Source organism: Saccostrea cucullata, unplaced genomic scaffold (assembly GCF_032062105.1).
Source record: "Saccostrea cucullata isolate Sc308-1 unplaced genomic scaffold, CSIRO_AGI_Scuc_v1 ctg8454, whole genome shotgun sequence".
NCBI lineage: Eukaryota > Metazoa > Mollusca > Bivalvia > Ostreida > Ostreidae > Saccostrea > Saccostrea cuccullata.
This window is the reverse complement of record NW_026926963.1, coordinates 12,823-21,371: the sequence shown is the minus strand read 5'-3', so window position 1 is coordinate 21,371 and position 8,549 is coordinate 12,823. Positions and strand designations below refer to the sequence as shown.

General features: G+C 32.4%; 1 pseudogene; it reads left to right on the top strand.

Moving 5' to 3' along the window:
* The first annotated feature begins 786 nt into the window (after positions 1-786).
* LOC134273076 (phospholipase A and acyltransferase 1-like) lies at positions 787-6,744 on the top strand (annotated as a pseudogene).
* Positions 6,745-8,549: the final 1,805 nt, after the last annotated feature.

The following is an 8,549-nucleotide window of genomic DNA, read 5'->3' as shown; positions in this document are numbered from 1 at the left end:
AAAAAAAAAAAAAAAAGAACTCTAAAACATCAGATGTGGAATCAGGTACCATGAAGGAGTGAGCATCACATGCAGACCGATCACACCCGCCGTGTGCTCATTGTCATGATTAGAAAATAACGGAAAATCCGTCGTCAATTCAGTGTATAAATAATGGACTAACAATAAGTATGAAAAACGTCAGTCAGCATTTGACTCAATGATAAATTATATTTACTGAAAAAGTCATTGTATCGACCTGTGAACTTACGAAATGATTACTTCAAACTAGATATGCAAATACTTTAAATCAACAAGGAATGAAAATGAAAACAGTGAGCTTGGGGTCCGCCACACCTATTTCATATTTGTTTTTTTTTTTACTGAATTTCGACAATAAAGGCCAACTTACAATAAAATGGCATGAAATTATATAAAGAACAAAATGAATTTAGCGTAACAATCAACAACGTTTCTTATCTATATACATATAGTAACATTCTGCTATCATCTGTAGATGATTTATGTGTTCAAATTATTTGAATCCTCCGTTGTTTAAAATTTGATAATAGTAATAATGACGTTAAATAAAAAGAAGTTATGACAAAAGTCTACGCACTTTTTGAATGACCCTCGTAAATGGAATTGACGACGGATTTTTCTGCTATATACCGATCATGACCAGGAGCATACAGCGGATGTGACCGGGTGACAGGGAATGGTCACTCCTCCATGGTACCTGATCCCACCTCTGATGTTTTGAAGGTCGTGGTTGCTCTGCTCCTATTATGTATTTTTTATGGGCTTTGATATCTAAAACTGTTCGTTATCTCCATATCATTCGTCATTCTAATGTTTATTTACTATTAATAACTTTAACGGGAAATCATACTAGTACAACACATAGTAGACGAGAAAAGTATCAACTTTCTTTTCCGTAAGCAAAGCTTCATAACAGGTAAGAGTTAACTGTACATGGCATTGCATATTCATCACTTAAGATGAAAAGATACTGAAAGTAACCTGGAATGATTATATAGTAATGTGAAACAGAAAATTTTATATTACATAACACTATTGATTTCTATCAATATACTGAGTTCACATGTAGGTTACTGTTTTAATGCTAATTTATTTTTTTTGTAACATTTCTAAGTGAACATGAACAAGTTACATAACAGACAAGTTATAGAAAGAGCACAAAAAGGAGATTTATTGGAATTTCCCAGAGGATGGTACTCGCACTGGGCTGTTTATATAGGTATTTGTTGAATCTTGACTTTTGATTTTAATAAAATAAACAAGTAGTGCAAAGAAGAGTTTTGAAAGCAATGCACTCGGACATAAGAATTTTCAACTCATTATTAAACACATATGATTCGATTAAGACATACATACACAATTTTTTTTCTTGATATTAATTTTGTGAAAGTTTTAGTTAAAATAAGTGAACAAGTATATAAATACTTAGTTTGTAAAGCAATATGTGAGCTGCAACTCTGATGTCGGAATTTTTGGTTGCAAAATTATTGTCGCCCTGTACAATAATGATTTCTTATATAAAACTGTATATTGGATTGTATTTAGAAGCCTTTTTTCTGCTTTATTTTAGTCTAATAGATCATAAAGGTTACAGTTACATACATCTTTATCATAATATATTTCAACAGCAAAATAAAAATTTCAATAAGGCAGGTCATATTCCTAAAATGGACTCAAGTCATAGTGTTTAGTTATTGTTATCAGTGTTCAAACTGTATGAAATATATGGTGATAACGAACAGCAATCAATATCAAAAGTCCTTAAAACAATACAAGGAAGAATATTGAGATAACAAACAGTATTCAATATCAAAGGTCCATAAAACGATACAAAACAGGAGCAGAGCAAACACGGACCTCCGAAACAGAGGTGGGATCAGGAGTCATGGAGGAGTGAGCATCCCCTGCTAACCTGTCACACCCGCCGTGTGCTCCTTGTCATGATCGGGAAATAAAGGAAACATCCGTCGTCAATTCAATATGTACACAATGGCCTAACAATTAGTATGGAAAACATCAGTCCGTATTTGACCCAATGAAAGATTGTATTTGTTGACAAGGTCATTGTATCCACAAAAGAATTTACGAAATGATGACTTTAAACGAGACTGCTGATATTTAGTTTTCAACTTGTTTGTCAATAATTTATCTCGTTTTAGAAATTGTAAATACATAGAGCATGCTCTCAAGTCATCACGTTCAATAATTTGCTTCAAAATCATAACGTTTAACAATAAACAACGAACAAAATATGGAAATCAGTGAATTAAAATTACATGCAAACTTTACAGGAAACGAGGAAGTTGTACACCTAGCTGGTGTTGATAATGATGGTGTAAACGGAAACTCAAACCCTAGTCAGTTCTTTTCTATTTGTGGGAAGACTTACGGAAAAGCTGTTGTCAAAAAGGAAAACTTCTGGAATGTGGTTGCGGATTCTGAGGCGAAAATAAACAACAACAAGGACAAGAGATGCAGGTTCCTAGCAAGATAAATATTTCATTTTTCTTGAAAAGTACATTAACATTTTCTTATTTTACTTGAACGATATAGTCATAGTTTCATATGAAATATGACTTGAATTTTAAAAAAAATATTGTAAAGATAAAAAAAAATCTTTAACCCTGAACCCACTGTGGGACGTGGAGAACAGTCCTCTATTGGGACCGTATAAAGCGAGGTCCCGTGTCGCAGTAGATGCTGCTAAATAAAAGATACCTCCAGAACAAACTTAATAGTTTTACCAAAGATGTATCAATACAATACTTAATACTGTCAGAAAAAAAATTGCATTTTCCGAGCTGCGCTCTATTTTTATCAAGAGAAAAAAAATGTCAACAAAAATCCCATTTTTGTCTTGTTTTATATATATATATATATATATATATATATATATATATATATATATATATATATATATATATATATATATATATATATATTATATATATATATATATATATATATATATATATATATATATATATATATATATATATATATATATATATATATATATATACTGAAAGGAAAAAGAAACGCAGGGTAAACTTTTGAGGTGAATTAAATTCGTTTTTCTTAAAATACTTTTTAGTTTTCCTATCTAACTTTTAAAATCATCTTTCAAAAAGATATAACCCAAGTCTCATATGATTTTGTCTAATTATTCATGAGTAATTGAAGTTCAAATGACGATACCCCCCAGAAGTGAAAATCGAAAACTCTCATTATCTTCAATGTCTATCTCGTGCATCTTTCAGAGTCTTATTTCTCCTTTGCATGGAATTTCATCAGAGTGTTTATCTTTCAAACTCTGGCTATATTTAGCATGGGTAACCACGCAAAAAAATAAGTCAAACGGCCCGCGCATGCGCGAGTGAGAGGAATACATCAGTAAGTTGACTGGCTCAAAAAACCAAATTGCGGAATTGTTTTCTTTCAAATTTCGTATGAATGCAATGATTGAAATCGTCTACTTTATAAATGGCTGTTTTTGTGGTAGTAAGGTGGCGATTTAAGAACTGACAGGACGAGTAACCCGCTCGTAACATGACTCTGTTTTGCGTTAACGTCATCGTCACGGTTGATTGAAAACCACTCCAGACCCTCTCTGACAACGGGTAAAATGTTTTATGGGGGAAAATTTACAAGAGACTGCTTAGTAAACAATTGTTGCCTTTTTCATTAATTAGGCAATTCGAAAACAAGACCCCATTGAACTTCCGTAAACTGTGCCAAGATTGCAATAGATTCATAATGTCTCCCAATATTGAAAAACGATGTGCATACCTCATATGCATCAAATAATGCAACAAGATTTGTGAACAAACACGTCGTTATCTAATTGCACGTGTTTTGGGCTTTTTGGCGTTTTCACTATGTGACGTCATAAATTTTACGGTTGAGTAATTCTAAATACTGATTTTGATGCACAGTAACTAAATTTCCCTTCTGACCAATTTTCGTAATTTTCGGTCATGTGGTCAAATTTTTATCGAAAATTATGCTACCCTGCGTTTCTTTTTCCTTTCAGTATATATATATATATATATATATATATATATATATATATATATATATATATATATATATATATATATATATTGTTCCGTAACTAAATGCAATGACCCGAGATGCGGTACCTGCGACTATATTTTGGAGGGAACCAGCTACAACTTCCGGGGCCGAAATTTCACTGTAAATGCTGACATGTCCTGTGAAACTAAGAACTTAATTTATGTCATAACATGCCCGGGTTGTAACGAATTTTACATAGGAGAAACTAGTACTACTCTGAGAGCTCGGATAAGAGTCCACAAACAGCATATTAATAACCCGCAATACAGACAAATGAAGCTTAGTGAACATTTAGATATATGCGGGAAGAGACAATTTACCGTTTTCCCGTTCTATAAGATGTCCGGAAACCAAATCCAACGAAGAGAAAAAGAAAAACACTTTATTACTACTTTAAAACCAAAGCTAAATAGCATTGTTTGACTTTCCCGTAATAACTGCTGGGAGAATTACGTCATAGAGACTGTATTACGTTCCGCTAATTATGACGTCATAGAAGGCGTTACTATGTGACAGTTAAAAAACTTGATTGTAAAGCATCTGAAGATTTTTTAAATGAAAGCGCTAATGCTTTACTTTGTTGTCTTCGTGTTTTCTTTTTAATTATTTTTACTATACAACTATACCGACCACTGTGAATTCATGGACTTCTGATATATATATATATATATATATATATAATTTAAGAAAAATCCAGTGTTTTGGTACAGTAAAATATATCCAATGAAAAAAGTCAGAAATCACAAATCTCGAAAATCATTTTTACTGTTAGCGCTTTCTGCCTAATGGCTCTTCAGACAGTTAAAAGTTAAATATAAAATTGCTTAGTAACGTTCATAAGCACGACGTCAAGTATTTTCCATTGTGACGTCATAATAACGTTAAAAGGTAGCATTATAATTCGCACCGTTACAATCACTTAAATAAACCAAAAAACAAGTAGAAAACAACTTTAGTTGAAACTGAAGTAATTATTTTCTGTTAAGTTTTGGGTTAAATAGTTTAATGAAGTAGTCCTCCTTTGCTACTCTGGATATTTCACAGTCATTGTGCATTTTATAAAATGGAAATAATTTAAATTTCCCTTTCCCACAGGTAGTACTAAGAAACACTCGCCGCAAGGATGATAGTGAAAAAAGCGACATCCCTTTTGTTGTGACACACAATCCACGCAACCACAATATTTTAAGATCAGCCAGGAGATTTTTTCCCATTTTAGAACAATCTCAGAATCTAAAAGACATCATCAAGGAGTCTCAAATTATTAATAGCAGAAGACAGGCACCCAATCTGAAGAAAATCCTAACCAGAGCAAGATTTGCAACAATCAATGCTAAAGTCGTCAAAAAGTGCTGTGACCCACGTTGTGGAACATGTGAATATCTGGAGGAGGGAAGCGAAAAAACTCTAAAATGTGGTAAAAAATTAACACCAAACGCCAACATGACCTGTAAATCAGAAAATGTTATTTACTGCATAACCTGTCCGACCTGTGATGAAAACTACATAGGACAAACCGGCAAACTGAACGCACGAGTGCGAGTCCATAAACAACAAATTCGGGACCCTAGCGTAAGGAATACGCCGTGCAGTGAGCACTTTGCTACCTGTGGGAAAGGGAAATTTAAATTATTTCCATTTTATAAAATGCACAATGACTGTGAAATATCCAGAGTAGCAAAGGAGGACTACTTCATTAAACTATTTAACCCAAAACTTAACAGAAAATAATTACTTCAGTTTCAACTAAAGTTGTTTTCTACTTGTTTTTTGGTTTATTTAAGTGATTGTAACGGTGCGAATTATAATGCTACCTTTTAACGTTATTATGACGTCACAATGGACAATACTTGACGTCGTGCTTATGAACGTTACTAAGCAATTTTATATTTAACTTTTAACTGTCTGAAGAGCCATTAGGCAGAAAGCGCTAACAGTAAAAATGATTTTCGAGATTTGTGATTTCTGACTTTTTTCATTGGATATATATATATATATATATATATATATATATATATATATATATATATATATATATATATATATATATATATATATATATATATATATCCAAAAGTTTGATAAAAAATCCACACAAGTATTTAAATAGTAAAAAATAACAGAACGCCGATTAAAACTCTACCGGTTTCAATTGTATCATCAGGAGTTTGACATATTGCTATCTATCATCAGGAGTTTGACATATTGCTATCCCTAACCCTGATAGCAATATGTCAAACTCCTGATGATACAATTGAAACCGGTAGAGTTTTAATCGGCGTTCTGTTATTTTTTACTATATATATATATATATATATATATATATATATATATATATATATATATATATATATATATATATATATATATATATATATATATATATATATATATATTTCTTTTACAAAATAAAAACAAATTATACATATATGAATATCATTCCAAAATGTTGATTTTAAGGGGACCAAAAATAACTCTTATCATGTATAGTCATTTGTAGTCCACATCAAGCGCACAAAATTGTCGAAGAAGCTTTGAAAAAAAAAGGGAGAAATTGGTTACAATGTTTTGTGGAAGAATTGTGAACATTTTGCAGCCTACTGTAGATACGGGAAGAACTGGTCAGAACAGGCATCATTAACATAATTCAATTATATTGACCTTGATGAGGTTTACTAGTGATTATACGGACCTGGTTAGGTATTGATTGACCAAGGTTAACCAATGACTGACAAGGTCTGTATAGTCACGAATCAAGTATTTTTATACTCTCTTTTTCTCAAATTTCTCTCTTTCTCTCTCTCTCTCTCTCTGAAAAACGATATTTTAACAAAGAAATATGGAAAAATCAACGGGAAAATTAATCGCTGAAACAATCTATAAATCAATACCAATATTAATGATAAACATTGACACTATAGATATGATGCAAGTAGTGTCTGGTCAATGTTTATCATGTAATTTAGCGAGACAAGGTCTTTTACAATCTCTTGAATTTTCTATTGGTACAATCTGCTGTGAAGCAGAATGTAACTGGTCGGCAAGGGATGCTTACTCCCCATGGCATTTGATTTCTATCTGAAGTTTTAGAGGTTTGCTCTGCTCCTGATTTGCATTTTTAATTAGATTTTTGAGCTTAAATTAGGGAATAACTATCTCCTAATTTGATATTTGCGACCGTTAATTAGGGAATAACTATCTTCTAATTTGTATTTGCGACCGTTAATGCTGATTTAACGGTCGCAAACTGAGTTTTACCGGCGACGCGTAAGCGGAGCCGGTAAAACGGATGTTTGCGACCGTTAAATCAGCATTAACGGTCGCAAATACCAAATTAGAAGATTAGTTATTCCCATTCTAATGCAATCCATGCATTTTGTTTGTTGTTTACGTCTTATTTTGATGAATTTTGTTACATGAAATACGTCATGGAGCATTGTGTTTTTGCGTCGCTCTATTATGACGTCACAATGAAAAGCTTTCACGCTCGTTAATGCTCGTTTTACTGCTTCAAACATCAGTGCATTAGCCAATGAAAAAGTGTTTTACAAAACAATTGCATTAGAATGCTGATTTAACGGTCGCAAACTGAGTTTTACCGGCGACGCGTAAGCGGAGCCGGTAAAACGGATGTTTGCGACCGTTAAGTCAGCATTAACGGTCGCAAATACCAAATTAGAAGATCGGTTATTCCCATTCTAATGCAATCCATGCATTTTGTTTGTTGTTTACGTCTTATTTTGATGAATTTTGTTACATGAAATACGTCACGGAGCATTGTATTTTTGCGTCGCTCTATTATGACGTCACAATGAAAAAGCTTTCACGCTCGTTAATGCTCGTTTTACTGCTTCAAACATTAGTGCATTAGCCAATGAAAAAGTGTTTTACAAAACAATTGCATTAGAATTTCATTTGTTATCTCCCTGTGATTTTATTTTGATTTTCTCCTAGCCCTGATTAGTAAAAAATCAAAAAAAGAAACGCAAATTATTTCAGGATAACTTGATTTGATAACCCCCCTCCAGACTACCAGCTGAATCATCAGTATCCATGCAATCCTTTCATTTCCGATCCTCGGTATTCATGGAAAATTCCAGATTCAAAAAATGTACCTCTAACTTTAAACAGTTACATGATCTTAACACATGTAAACAAACAACATGGCTGCTATACCCATGTATCAGTTTTTACCTCCCCTCACTTCCCATCTTTTCCATTACTAAGGTTGTATTATTGTGCGGCAAATTGAAACTAATTAATGCAACGAAATTTTGCACCCACTGTTGTCTAATGAGTTTCAAATAAAATCTACCACCAAGATTTAGAGTAATTCTATAAATTTTTCATCTTAATGCCGAATTAATAAACACAGAAAGAAAGGTCTATCATGTAAATTTTTTTGAATAAAATATATGGATATAAAAACCATAAAACAATACAAAATAGGA